General features: G+C 37.8%; 1 protein-coding gene across 5 annotated transcripts in view; it reads right to left on the bottom strand.

Annotated features, from left to right (window-relative positions):
- The window catches only part of LOC135132797 (potassium voltage-gated channel protein Shaw), a 61,121-nt gene that overhangs the window by 12,301 nt on the left and 34,216 nt on the right, over positions 1–14,604 (bottom strand). For 4 of the 5 annotated variants that reach the window (XM_064060998.1, XM_064061000.1, XM_064061002.1 and 1 more), the window contains exon 2: positions 10,882–10,940. The exons of the other annotated variant lie outside the window; for it this stretch is intronic. The gene's annotated coding sequence lies outside the window, so the exon portion shown is untranslated. The remainder of the gene's footprint in view (positions 1–10,881; positions 10,941–14,604) is intronic. 5 annotated transcript variants of the gene reach the window in all.

The raw sequence follows: 14,604 nt of genomic DNA, 5'->3' as shown, positions 1-14,604 counted from the left end.
TTCCACGTTGCTCAAGCAATTGAATGTGTTAAAATTAACTGCAAAACGCCGGGTTGTAGTTCATTTATTATTTTCTGCCACATTTATTGCAACCAGTTCCCGGATCAATTTAACTTTAATTGAAACTTTTAACTCCAACGCCGTTTTTAGCACAATTTTCAATCGGTGATTTCAAGATTTTAAGCCGTTTGTTGTGATTTTGTCGTCGGTGTTTCGTTGAATTCGTTATAAGTCGGCTTCGGAATAAACTATTCGTGCTTTTTCCGGCTTTCTGCCCGATCTCCTAATCTCCTGACCTTGCGAGATTTCCTGCCAAGGCCACATATCCGTGAGCATAACGATCCCGGCGAACAAAATGTCACCCAACTTTTCCTCCTTTTATTTCCCCCGAAAAAGTCTGAAATAAAAAACCCCCATTTTACAAACAGATTGTAGAACGTCCGTCCATAAAAAACACGTTTAAGAACCCCGTTCCCTTGAAAAATTCAATACCTCCAGCTACGATGAATGGCTCAATTCTATGGAAATAAGTTTTATAAATTTATCTTATTGTCGAAACGGGATTTCTTAAAACAAGTATCTCCTTAAAAGATTTACACCGATCAGGCGAATTTAAAATTTAAAACGGCCCGCTCCCATTTATTATGATCTACGTCTTAAAAAAGGAGATAAAGCCCTCACGACACAACAAGAAAACGCTAAATCTCGTCGTTCCTTTCCAGATAATTAAATTTCCCTGTCGGGTAGCAGAAGAGTTTATCTGCAAAAGATTTAAATAAAGGAAAAAGTTAATACGAGGAGCAGCGCCACAACTAATTAACTTATTTGCGGGGGGCTCACGTCAACAGTGATGACGTCTAATTTATTCTCCGCGAAACGTTTTCATTAAAATTCGGTCATTTATTTCGCGAAATTAATTACTTTCGGCTTTTTTTACTAACTGGAACTGAAGTGCGTGCGGCTAATAATAATGAAAAATTACTGAACGCTCTTTTAATATCGCTACTTCAAGATGGTCGAGCCGGCTTTATAAATGACGAGCTGCGGCCTTTGCGCTAAGGCTTACATTTGTTAAGATCATCCTGTCGCTATAAATCTATAAAATTGCGGGCTTTTTGCGAAACCGCGACAGACGCATGAACAAGAGACGGGAAAATGCTCATTCTGACGTTTAAAAAGCTAATTTATCGGGGCGGAGATTTACCGTTTAATAAAAGACGGTTATGTAAATTTAATGGCAATTGTTGACTATTACGATAAATTGGTATCGTTTATAGCGAGCGCTTTGGTATTACGACGGTCATCGCGGCGTGCTCGCAATTAACAAGTCGCAGCCGCGACACCGGAAAATAACTCAAGTCGAGCATCTGCGTTTCGCACTCTATCCCCCTAATTATTTGAAACATTGAAAAATTTAGCGGGCGATCGAGCATATTCCCGCCCCAATTAATAACCCCTCGTGTAATTTTTCAGAATTTTCCGTAATCGCGTTATGCGTCAATGCACTATTTCATTCTGTGCGACCGCACAGCGAGCTCCCACCCATGAAATCCGGTTTTAATTGTGGAAATGCGTTTCCATTTCCACATTTTGATAATTCGGGTCGCACACATCAAAGGGAAGCTCCGACACGTAATTTTTTTATTTCACGCCATATTACGCCGTTTTTCTAATTTATTAGATTCGTTATTCGAGCCGGTGGCGCCGCAACCTACATAATCGTAACAGAACTATAAAAGAAACAAAACGCTAATTTAATTTAATGCCACTCTTAGTGCGTAAATAAAAATGTGGATGACGTAATTTCATTTCTTAATAATGAAAATAGTAATTAGGCGGACAATGGATTAGCGTGAATAATGGAAGGGATTTTTTTTGTGTTAAATGTGTCGGAAGGAAAAACAACAAAGCGAAATGTTGCGCCGTAAAAAATTAACGGCAGGAGCAAATGAACAGCGGCGACGGTGCTAAGTGATAATAATTGTTAATTAGATTTGGGGATGGGACGTCTGGGCCGAAATCCCGGTATTGGAATTAATTGAGAAAGAAAATTGAGAACAGAAATAGGGCTCGAACAATGCCGGCTACAACAATAAAGATACACGGAATGAATTTTTTTATTGGGTGACGTTTCGAGATGAAAATAAAACATCGACTAGAGCGCGTTGGGCGAACCACAGTAATCACCGGAGTTGTTGAAGGGTTCTCCAGATTGTCAGAGAGGAGTAATTATTTGCGCAAATGCACATAGGGGCTACAATTACTTCGAGCAAATGCTATCTCGGCGAATGCAACGTCGTGCATTAGCCTGGATGTGAGGTAATTTGTTGGATGCACAAGGACCACCTATTCGCTATTCAGTTCAGGGATTTGGGGGCTGCAACTTCCTCCAAGGAGAACGTATTTCGCTTCCGTTGTGTAATTTAGTATTAATAGGTTTTCTCGGCATTTTTGTATTTGTTGACTAAAAAAAATTTTTTTTTCGATCGTTTTTGTTTTTAATTTTTTGTATTAATGGTTCAAAAATTTTCAATCTTTTTCTAGAAAAGCGTTGACGTCCTGACCTGACCTGACCTGACCTGGCCTGTTCTGACTTCAGTTTAGCTCGAGAAAAATTTAATATTTTCCATAAAAACAAAAATCAGATTTTTTGAACGATTGAATAGATCATACTCAGTGATTTGTTTGTGGTTTTTGAGTAACCGGTTCAGCAGTTTTTTTCAATCATAAGCTTGAGTCATCTTCTGGACATTTGGTCCTCACAGGCCCTTAAAAAATCCCCCCTAACTAGCCCCCCCTCCGTGTCGCCCTCCCAAAACGACACACAACCCTTTGTGTAAGTACCGGATGCGCCATACCTTAAATTTTAATTAATATTTGTAACTAATTACGTAGCTCCGCTGGAGGGAAGGCTTTAATAACTCATCTCACCTAATTACCCTCCCCATCATCCCGCACTATTTTATTCCAAAAACATAAACTTGTTCTCTTATCGATCCTCACGCCGCCCTTTTTGTCCAAATACCGCCACAATTAAGCCTTTTGACCCTCCGCTAAAACAAGTCGATTCGTATACTCCAAATTACATTATAAATGGCTGTCGGCCGCCGGAGAATTATTTCTGCCCTTTTGCGCCGGCCCCCGGCCATAATTCGGCTTTCTGCCTGTAATATTTACTCCGACATTGTCATCTCCGTATCAGATTAAGTCGAAAGGGCCCACAAAGGACGCGCTGCAATCGTGTGCGATGTGCAAGCTGCAAAGCTCTTTGTTCGCTATCTGCAAGTTTTAAATTGTAAATGAAACCGGGAGGATGACGGGAGCGTAAAGTTAACTTTACGATTCGGATAGAGGCATTGTAAAGTGTGTTTGTTGAGCGAATCGTAAATAGGGAGACTCAGAGGGGCGGAATCGATACGGAGAGGGATGCTAAAATATATACTCGGGGAGTATTTAAAAGTGTTTTAATTAAGAAGTTCGAGGTGACGAGTTTTACGCTTAAAATTGAGGTTTTAAATCAAAGAGGAGTTGCGGGAAAGAGGTTTGCGGAAGTGGGATGGGTGGCGGCGGAAGGGTGGGATAATAACAAAGATAGTTTCGAAACTACTTGCTTGGGATTCTTTGAAGTTTGCAAAGTTTTATTTCGGGTTTATTTTAATCATATTAATTAGAAGAATTCGTGATTGTGCCTCCAGTGTTTCACCCTTAAAACACTCAAAGTGAACGTATATAAATTAATATTCGCTGATTGACGAATTTTTCAGGAAGAGGCAAACTGGCGTCATCCAATAACGTACAAATATGTGGTTTCAAAAAGGTAAATAATCAGTTTGATGCAAAACCCGAATACGACACGTAAACAGAGAGTTGATTAAAATTGGTTTGATTTTTAATTTGAAGATAATTAACAAACACATTTTTGCAAAAAAGATTTTTTTTCGTTATGCTTCGAAATATGGGGAAAATCAGTACATTTCTATAAAAGCACCCCTTTTTCGGATTAATTGACAAAGTTTTAAATTTTTTGCATTAAAATGTAGGAGGCATCAGGATGATAATTAAAGTTGTGCTTTCATCGGATATTTGAGAAAATTATTAAGTTAGTTTCAATTCCTTGAAACGCGTTTGCATATTTGTAAAATTAACGCAGGTCGATTTGAGCAATTTTAATTTTTGGTATAAAAATTGTGGAGGAGCTGGAATAATAATAATTTTTTTTTTAAAGAATTCATTAGAAGCTTGGATATTAGAGTATTTATTTTGAGAGAAAATTATCTAATCCATTAAATATCTCTACTATTTTTTTACATATTAATTTGGGCAACTTATAATAATGAATTTAAACTTCACAAAATTTTCAAAATTTCGCAAGAAACTTGATTATTACATACTATATTTTAGAACAAATTACGGATTTATTTGAATATTTCGGACATTTCAACAAATTAATAGAACGAGGGGGCCAAAATGAATGACTCCGTTTGTGATCACTACCATGTTTTCATGAAATGTAAGAAATCTCTTGTCGCATCTTCCATGTCAGAACAAAGGATCAAAATATTGGGAAAATTTCCAACGACTCATATTCTACCGGATTTACTAAGCTTAACTTTTTTTTAGATAAAAATGGTGGAGGCGCCGGGATAATCTCTAATTTTATATTTATGTATTCATTTCAATCATTGTGTAAAACTTTCCTTTAGTCTTAAAATAAATTGTGCATTTCTTTAAAAATATCGTTATCTTCGTCACAAAAAAATTCACGTCACATATCACGAACCCAAAGTTCACCTTCCGGAAAAACTTCCGACTTCTCCGGACTCATCCGACCATGGTGATTTTTCAGCGCTTGGCACAGGTGCAAGAATCAATCCCTAATGCAATTATGTCGACCCTGTCGAATCGTGCACTTTTTTTCAAGTTAATTTCGTTCCGGTAAACACTGAAAAAGATGAAAAGGCTTTGTCGAGTCGAAAGTTGCGACGAACATCAATATTAACGACGGATTGCGATTGTTCCGGAGTGTTAATATTTAACCTGTTCTGTGTTTACGGAACGAGGACAATGGAAGGCTCCGACGGGGTGGGGACAGTTGACATAAGTGGGGGCGGGAGTCAAGTGGCCCGATCGGAAGGACGAGGCTAAGCTGAAGTGAGACAATGAGGATAATTGCGAGTTTTATTATTTGTTTTTCAATTTTGTTCAAAAAATTGAGTATAGCGGATTTTAAAATATACAAGGCGTTTTAAATCCGGCCGTCGCCAACAATGCATTCAGATTTCTTTCAGCCCTTTGGAAACTTTGCAATCACGGTTCAGAGATTGTTGCCCATATATGAATCCGAAATTCAGGCTCTCGTCCGTAAAAAGCTCCTTTTTATTCCAGCGAGAGAGGGTGCACACCCCTTTTCGAATCAATTATGTATTCCAATCAACAAGTATGTTCAGTTCACAAACACACACAAGTTTTGGCACATTTCCAGGGACAGGCGGCGGCGGCGGCGGCGGCGACGGGCGCGGGGGCGGTAATTGATTTACGAATTTGCAGGTATTTAGAATCGAGGCGTCGCTGAATAATTAAAACAGAAAAGCAAAACTACATTTTGGAAAAGAGGGTCAAGGTTGTTGCAAATTCAAGCACCGCTCGATCGGATTTTTGCCGCGTTTCCCCAACAATCTCGCGTTCAGCGGGAATTTATAAAAACTTCCGAACTTTCCAAGATAAACTCCTCATTAAGACCAAAATTAACTTTTCGCATGAGATAACCTTTCGCGGGAAAGTTAAATAAACCTTTTGTTTGGGTGCGTGCCGGAGAAATCGATACCTCGTGGAAAGTCTTCGAGTGTCCACTTTGTCGGCGCGATTAATTTTAATAAAATGTGCCGAGATTAAAATTTTCCTGTTTCGTTTCAGCCTGCAGCCGATTTGCATATATTCATATGAAACTCTAGTCCGCGATGAATACTTTATTATCATTAATAATTCCATTTGCGTTGTGCTGAAAATTCTTTCGAAGGGGAATTTACGTCGATGCGGCGAAAATGTCGCTCCACAGGTTTCCTGCTGACCTTTCAGGTAGTCGGCAGCTTTAGGCAGGAACACAAACAATGAAACGTTGAAAGTCACGACATTTCACAACTTCGATTCGCATTCGAATTGTGGTAATTGTTATTTATCCCTGGTGCGTGGAGTTGCCAGTGGCGGGACAATGGGGATGGAGTAATTAATGATGGCGCGAGGTCGAGGGGGACGCTGGAAACAAGAGAGGCGGAACGAGGTTCAGATGCTAAGTCTGAAACGGCTCGTACGTTAAGGATTGTCACGTTTTCTTGTCTTTTTGGCTTTTAAAGGGTTTAGAAAAATTTTATTTTAAAACATGCGGCGTTTCTTGTGTTCTATTTTTTAAATAATCTGAATTCCCCAAGACCCCTAGTGCTTTGTTTCTGAAAGAGCTTGATGTTTTGTTTTGAAATAATTTAAAAAATCTCAGCGGTTTCCAGCTACTTTTCAGCTATGTAAAAAATCTTACTGGAGCTTTTGTGCTTTATTTTTGAAATAATTTTAAAAATCTCGGGGAAAAACCTTGGGAGCGCCTTTTGTTTTAGGAATAAAAACTAATCGTCGGGAGTCCTTTTGTGTTTTATTTTTTATTAATTCTTCGTGTTTAAGATATCTGGTATTTTGTATTGGAAAGAGTTTAAGTCTTAAGGTCGATTTATAAACTTGCCCTTGACGAATGTATGCGTCGTTTATATCATCCGTTGACGTTGGCGTTACGTTGGATTTTCAACCAATCAAGTTGCGGTAGTTGGCAGTGTTACCAACTTAAGGAAAATCCCCTAAAATAGGGGGGCCATGCTAGTTGACAGCACTAATTCCACGAAACTCAAATTTTGATAGAGATAATGAGGTCCGCTAATATTAAAAATATTAAAGCATTTAATCACCTGTTTACTGAAATCTTCATATTTTAAATGACTGCAATCATTTTCTACACTGTAGTTTTCTGTCAATACTTATGCACTTTTTTCTTAATGTGTGTACGAAAGTATCGATTTTGCAATTAGGGTCCGCCCCTCGCTCTGACAACGAATGAAAAATTCATCACAATTGAGCTTGCTATGGATATGGGTGGGGCTTAATTTTTGGCTTGTTTTTTTCTTAATATAGGTACATAATATTTTTTAAACAACACGATACTCAAAAACATGTTTTTTATTTCTTGTAGAGAAATAAGGAGTTTGCAATTAAGCTCCGCTCCGGGGCTTACGACAAATAAAAAAATCATCAGATTTGAGATAGGGCGGGTGGGCGGGGCTTATGTTTTCCTTCTTTTTCTTAATATATATATAGCCATCTTTTCACAACAAGAAACTTAAAATATTGTTAAAATGATACATTTTTGTAAGGAAATATCGATTTCATCTTTATGGGGCGGAGCCTAATTGCAAAATCGATATTTCCATATACAAATTTTCCATGTTTTAAGTATCATGTTGTAAAAATAAGTGAACACATCTTAAAACGAAAAGGCAAAATGTAGGCCCGCCCACCCTCCCTATCTCAATTGTGATGATTTTTTTTATTCGCCGTGAATCAAGGGGGTGGAGTTTGACTGCAAAATAGTTATTTCTTTACAAGACATTGAAACATGTTTTTGAGTATCGTGTTCAAAGAATACTATGTATATTAAGAAAAAAAGCAAAATGACCTCGACACCGACACCGACACCCACACCAAGTTTGTAGCTGGAATTCGACTTCCTATTCCGGCGCGTATACCTGTTCTATATTACAACACGAAAGGAGTTAAAACTCCAAAATAAGAGGGGATATAGAAAAATTGAGGAATTTTGGAAGAATCGTCAAAAATTTAATAAGGGGGGAGTTAATAAAAAATTTGAGCTTTTGTCAATTTATGTAAAAATTTACAAAAAATTCTGAGCTACACATGGATCTTGACTAGTTGATATATATATAGCTTATTGAAGGTATCTCTTTTTTAAAGAACGTCACAGAATCTTGGGGATTCCTGGCGATATGTTTTTAAGTTTAAAGAATCTCAGGGGCTCCAGAGTTTCCGTTTTAAATTGTGTGAAAGAATCTTGGGGGATTCTAGTGTTCTGTTTTTGAAAGAACTTGGGGACTCCTCGTGTTCTTTTTTTAAAGACTGTTAAAAAATCTTGAGGACTGCAGATAGTTTGGCTTTGAAAAAATTTGAAAGAAACTTAGGGAATCATAGTGTTTTTATTTGGATATTTGAAAAAGAGTTAAGTGTCTGCGGCTTATTTTTCAAGGAATCTCTAACATTATTCTTTAAAGAAACTGCATTTTTAGAATGTTCTTTAAAGAGGGTAGAAGTTCTATTTAAATAATTCTAGACAAATTTTGAAAGATCTCTTAAATCAATCTTAGAAAAAATGTTATTTTCAAGTACTTTGTGACCTGAGGCTGTTAATATCTTTGAGAAATCTCTCCTCAGGACGCGGTCCACGATTAGGCTGCGTTTAAAAACCAAATGCGACTTAAATGATTGTTTTTTCAGCAGGTGAGGACATTTCATGTCGTTTTAGTGATTTGCCACCCCAAAGTCGTGTGGACGACACTTCAACCATTTCGTTTGTTTAGTCAGTCGTTTTGAGGGAGAGCATACGGCGTTTCCACTCGGGCTCATTTTTTATCCCTTCCTCTACAGTTACTTCTGTCCGTGTTCCTTCTTACTAAGCTTCCTCCGGCATTAAATGGCCGTCCCTGCCCAAATCCCTAATTTAGGTCATGATTAATTACACTTAATCATAGCCCGAATAATTATATCTCGGAACAATGTCGGAAAAACCCTAAGAAAGCGTTTCCATCATCATTATTTATGGCAGTAGTGGGGATTTTTTATCTTGACAAGCAAAAGCTGTTCACATAATCGATATATACTTTATGTTGGGGAATTTATGTTTGGTTTTTCGCTGATTTATGGCGTGTACGCAAGGAGCTGATGTACAAACGGCTGTTTTATTAACAGTTCGATTTTTTCGTAAAACACGCGACGCATTCAAAGCACTAATGAAATTTTTAAATTTTTATACGGACTTTATTACGTTTTTACGGGGACGTTCGCGTGGTTTTTATAACCTTTCACGTTATAGTTTTATGGCATGATTTTTCCACACTGAACCTACGAGGGCCGTCTACTAAATTCTAGCAAGTTTTTCTATTTTAATTTCCAGTTTTTCGCTGGAAACTCCACAATTCGTGCAGTTGCGGAAAGTTTGGCAGAATTTGCACCAGGAGGGGCTTATTAGTCCCCGAAGGGTGGATGCTGAAAGCCGCTAAGCCGCTAAATTGCAAGTTGCGGACCTCCGACGAAGTAATCGAAGGCGAGTTATGAGTTTTGGGGGTGTTTTATGTAAAAAGAACGGACATCAATGGGGTCTTAATAGGGGGCGGCGTCACCGGGCTCTGGGGATTCGGGGACGGAAGTTCAGGAGCTAAAGTGAATAGTTGCTTTCTGATACATTATTAATGCGGGGGGCAGTTGTGACTGGGGTTCCAAACGATTAGTTTTTACTGAGCGTAAACTAAAGAAAAAAAATAAAAAAATTCCAAAGAGCTTCGACCAGTTTTCTTAAAGTTGTTCGAGGACGTTGCTTTAATTTATACACGTTTAGGGATACCGCGTTTGCCCCACTTCGTGCCTAATTTTTCCCATAAATCATATCCGCCATCATTATTTCACAATTTCCCCGATAGACAGCCCCGAATGAATATAAATGAACCCTAGAGTGTTGCTGAGTTTCCGTATTAAAATGAAGGAGCATGTGGTGCAGATGCGGCCAAAAAATTTGCGCTTCCATATCGATGTTTTTCGGAGGCAAAAAGCAGCCCGCGAAAAAATTCATAAACGTTGCGTCACACTTCCGAGAGATATCGGGTGCAAAATTCTATTCGCTAACCTTGTAAAGTGATCCAATTGTATATGAAATCGTGTATTTAGATAAACGCATTGTATTCAAGAGTGAAGTGTTTATCTTGGAGATTGCCTGCTCACCGATTCTGTTTATGTAACTCGGTAAGATATCCGTTTGGAAATCTATAGATTTCCTTACGTAAACACCCAGGCTGGCCCTCAGGCGGCGAACAGCCCCACATTATTCATCCTTTATATCAACACTTTGAATAAAATTCGAATCACTCAGAGCGTGCTGAGCCGGCGAATTTTGACGACACACACACTCTTAAAAATCCGAGTGGAGTGCGCTGAGTCGGCTGAATCGCCCTTGACTCCCCTAAACCTCCAAATTAGCGAGCATTCGGCGAAATTTCTGGCCTTGAGCTGGCGCCACCTAAGCCCTTAAGTACCCCTGAAAGCCCTTTTAACCTGCCACCGTGTAAATTTCGTTGTCCTCTTCCCTATTAATCATCTCGAATAACCTCCCGATCGGCATTCCCGACACAAAGCCCGGATCCTGCTTACTCGCAACTGTCTCCATTCAAGCCCTTCATCCTGCAGGACTTCAAAGGAACGCTGGAAACAATCGGAAGAATACGACGCCTCGTATCGATTTTAAAGGGAAAAGTCCGCTCGCATAACAACGATAACTATCGGCTTCCGGAAAAATTCCGCCGACCTTGGGACGGACAGAGATCCGTTTCGCGCAATTATGAAAAATTCTGGCTTTCCAATTAGAGCTCGCGGAGAGATCCGGATCGATGCATCGTCTGGAAATTAAAAGGGGAGGAATGATGAAATCGAAACGTAAATAATTTTGCAAACACCCTTCTTTGAGATGCAGTCGCATGAAAATTCGATTACATTTTTTAGCGGATTTCGGCTGGGGTTTTATTAATTTAGGGAAACAGGGGCGAGTTGAGGGGATTTTTTACTCACCCTGAACGGGAAATGAGCATCGTTGCTAAAGTCGATGTGTGCAAGCGTGAGGGCAGTTTCTGGAACAAAAAAAATTGACACTCTCGGCTGACGCTCGAAGTTTATAAAAAAGAGGTTTATAACTAGTTTATTAAAGCTAAAGCGTGCAAAATAAACAGCGAAACCGCTTATTTAGCGTCGATGTAGATTTTATATATTCTAAATCGGTATTTCATAAATGAGGTTTTAAAATCTGGCTGCAGCTGACGCTCCCTCCGTTCGTAACTTCTAAAAACGTTTCATACGAAAAGAGCATCGTTTCCGTCTGTCTGTCTGTCATCTATCGAATGATGGTGATTTTATTATTCACATTATGTCCGGAACTAAGTACTGGATGGTTTTCAAAAATTCGCATTTCATGCTGATTCTTTCGAAAATGTTGCTCCGTGACCACCAACACTATATATTTTTGGAATCAGCATGTCGAGATCTACGTCCCTGAATTTTTTGATAATTTTTTTGAAAGTGAACATTTTTCAATGGTCCCCCCTTCTTCAAATTTCGGCGAAATTTTGACATTTTCGAAACTAAATTAAAAGCAGTTTCTTGTAGTTTTCGAACTCCAGAACTCACTTTCGGCCTCGTTTCTTGAATGCCTCCAACCGTTTTTCCGGAATCGGCCGTTGAAATATCGAAATTTTTACAAATTCTCAAAAATTCGCATTTCATGCCGATTCTTTCGAAAATGTTGCTCCGTGACCACCAGCACTATATATTTTTGGAACCAGCATGTCGAGATCTACCTCCCTGAATTTTTTCACAATTTTTAGACAAATTTTTTAAAAGTGAAAATTTTCCAATGGTCCCCCCTTCTTCAAATTTCGACGAAATTTTGACATTTTCGATACTAAACTAAAAGCAGTTTCTTGTAGTTTTCGAGCTGTAGAATTCACTTTCGGCCTCGTTTCTTTGATACCTCCAAATGTTTTTCCGGAATCGGCCGTTGAAATATCGAAATTTTTAGAAATATTCAAAAATTCGCAATTCATGCCGATTCTTTCGAAAATGTAGATCCGTGACCACCAACACTATATATTTTTGGAATCAGCATGTCGAGATCTATGTCCCTGAATTTTTTCACAATTTTTAGACAACTTTTTTAAAAGTGAAAATTTTCCAATGGTCCCCCCTTCTTCAATTTTCGGCCAAATTTTGACATTTTCGAGACTTAACTAAATGCATTTTCTTGTAGATTTCGAGCTCTAGAACTCACTTCCGGCTTCGTTTCTTTAATACCTCCAACCGTTTTTCCGGAATCGACCGTTGAAATATCGAAATTTTTACAAATTCTCAAAAATTCGCATTTCATGCCGATTCTTTCGAAAATGTTGCTCCGTGACCACCAGCACTATATATTTTTGGAATCAGCATGTCGAGATCTACCTCCCTGAATTTTTTCACACTTTTTAGACAACTTTTTTAAAATTGAAAATTTGCCAATGTCCCCCCTTCTTCAAATTTCGGCGAAATTTTGACATTTTCGATACTAAACTAAAAGCAGTTTATTGTAGTTTTCGAGCTCTAGAACTCACTTTCGGCGTCGTTTCTTTAATATCTCCAACCGTTTTTCCGGAATCGGCCGTTGAAATATTGAAATTTTTACAAATTCTTAAAAATTCGCATTTCATGCCGATTCTTTCGAAAATGTTGATCCGTGACCACCAGCACTATATATTTTTGGAATCAGCATGTCGAGATCTACCTCACTGAATTTTTTCACAATTTTTAGACAACTTTTTTAAAATTGAAAATTTGCCAATGGTCCCCCCTTCTTCAAATTTCGACGAAATTTTGACATTTTCGATACTAAACTAAAAGCAGTTTCTTGTAGTTTTCGAGCTGTAGAATTCACTTTCGGCCTCGTTTCTTTAATACCTCCAACCGTTTTTCCGGAATCGGCCGTTGAAATATCGAAATTTTTAGAAATATTCAAAAATTCGCATTTCATGCCGATTCTTTCGAAAATGTTGATCCGTGACCACCAACACTATATATTTTTGGAATCAGCATGTCGAGATCTATGTCCCTGAATTTTTTCACAATTTTTAGACAAATTTTTTAAAAGTGAAAATTTTCCAATGGTCCCCACTTCTTCAATTTTCGGCCAAATTTTTACATTTTCGAGACTTAACTAAATGCATTTTCTTGTAGATTTCGAGCTCTAGAACTCACTTCCGGCTTCGTTTCTTTAATACCTCCAACCGTTTTTCCGGAATCGGCCGTTGAAATATCGAAATTTTTACAAATTTTCAAAAATTCGCATTTCATGGATTCTTTCGAAAATGTTGCTCCGTGACCACCAGCACTATATATTTTTGGAATCAGCATGTCGAGATCTACCTCCCTGAATTTTTTCACAATTTTTAGACAACTTTTTTAAAATTGAAAATTTTCCAATGGTCTTCAAATTTCGACGAAATTTTGACATTTTCGATACTAAACTAAAAGCAGTTTCGATCTGTGGAATTCACTTTCGGCATCGTTTCTTTAACATCTCCAGCGGTTTTTCCGGAATCGGCCGTTGAAATATCGAAATTTTTAGAAATTTTCAAAAATTCGCATTTCATGCCGATGCTTTCGAAAATGTTGCTCCGTGACCACCAACACTATATATTTTTGGAATCAGCATGTCGAGATCTACGTCCCTGAATTTTTTCATAATTTTTAGACAACTTTTTTAAAAGTGAAAATTTTCCTTCTTCAAATTTTAGCCGAAATTTTGACATTTTCGAAGCTAAACTAAACTCACTTTCGGTCTCGTTTCTTTAAGAACTCCAACCGTTTTTTCGGAATCGGCCGTTGAAATATCGAAATTTTTAGAAATTTTAAAAAATTCTCATTTCATACCGATTCTTTTGAAAATGTTGTTCCATGACCTCCAACACTATATAATTTTGGAATCAGCATGTCGAGATATACCTACATCTCTGAATTTTTTGATAATTTTTGGACAATTTTTTTATGAATTAAGTTTTTCCAGTTGTCCCCTGTCTATGTTTCTTTTATTATATATATTTTATTTTTGAATGACTTTGAAAGAATGTTAAAGAATAATAGGACCTGATGTGTCTTTTTTAAATGAAGCTTAAATAATCTGTTTTGTTCTTTAAGTATTTGAAAGAATCATTCTTTCGAGCTTTTTTTTTATGAAAAAATCGTGAATGTTCCTGGTGTTTTATTTGCGTAGCCATCTAATGGGTTTTTCCAGTGGTATTTCCATTAAAACTATTTGTTTATTAGTATTTTTAGAATACATTTTTGAAATTGAACCAAATAATGCAAAAACCACAAAAAAATCTTTTTATAATTATAATCTTGTTATTAGATATTGCTCGTAATATTACCGGTTTTTTATGTAGTGGGGACGAGAAAGACAAAACGCTGTTTTTTAAAGCCGCTGATGTCGGTGGAACGTGTTTATTTCCAATAAAATCGAACCCGAAACAATATTCGAAAAAAATTTTTAATAACCAGTCGTAGATTAATCCTGGCCGACCGTTTGCAACTTATTTCTCTGGAGGTTCCTGTCGGCATTAATAATTCAATTTTTCGTATTTCGCAGCAACAAATGCGGGCGTCGGCCCAATTCCACGTTTTATTACGCGATCAGGCGAAATTTTTTCGGCCTGACCTCTACATCACCGCTTTAGTGCATTCCGAATTTATTCATCTTTCACCACCAAT

The sequence above is a fragment of the Zophobas morio genome, unplaced genomic scaffold (genome assembly GCF_036711695.1).
Source record: "Zophobas morio isolate AGI-343-1 ecotype UQ-CSIRO unplaced genomic scaffold, CSIRO_AGI_Zmor_V1 ptg000021l, whole genome shotgun sequence".
Taxonomy (NCBI): domain Eukaryota; kingdom Metazoa; phylum Arthropoda; class Insecta; order Coleoptera; family Tenebrionidae; genus Zophobas; species Zophobas morio.
Note: the sequence above shows the minus strand (reverse complement) of the source record. Positions and strands in the feature narration are given on the sequence as shown.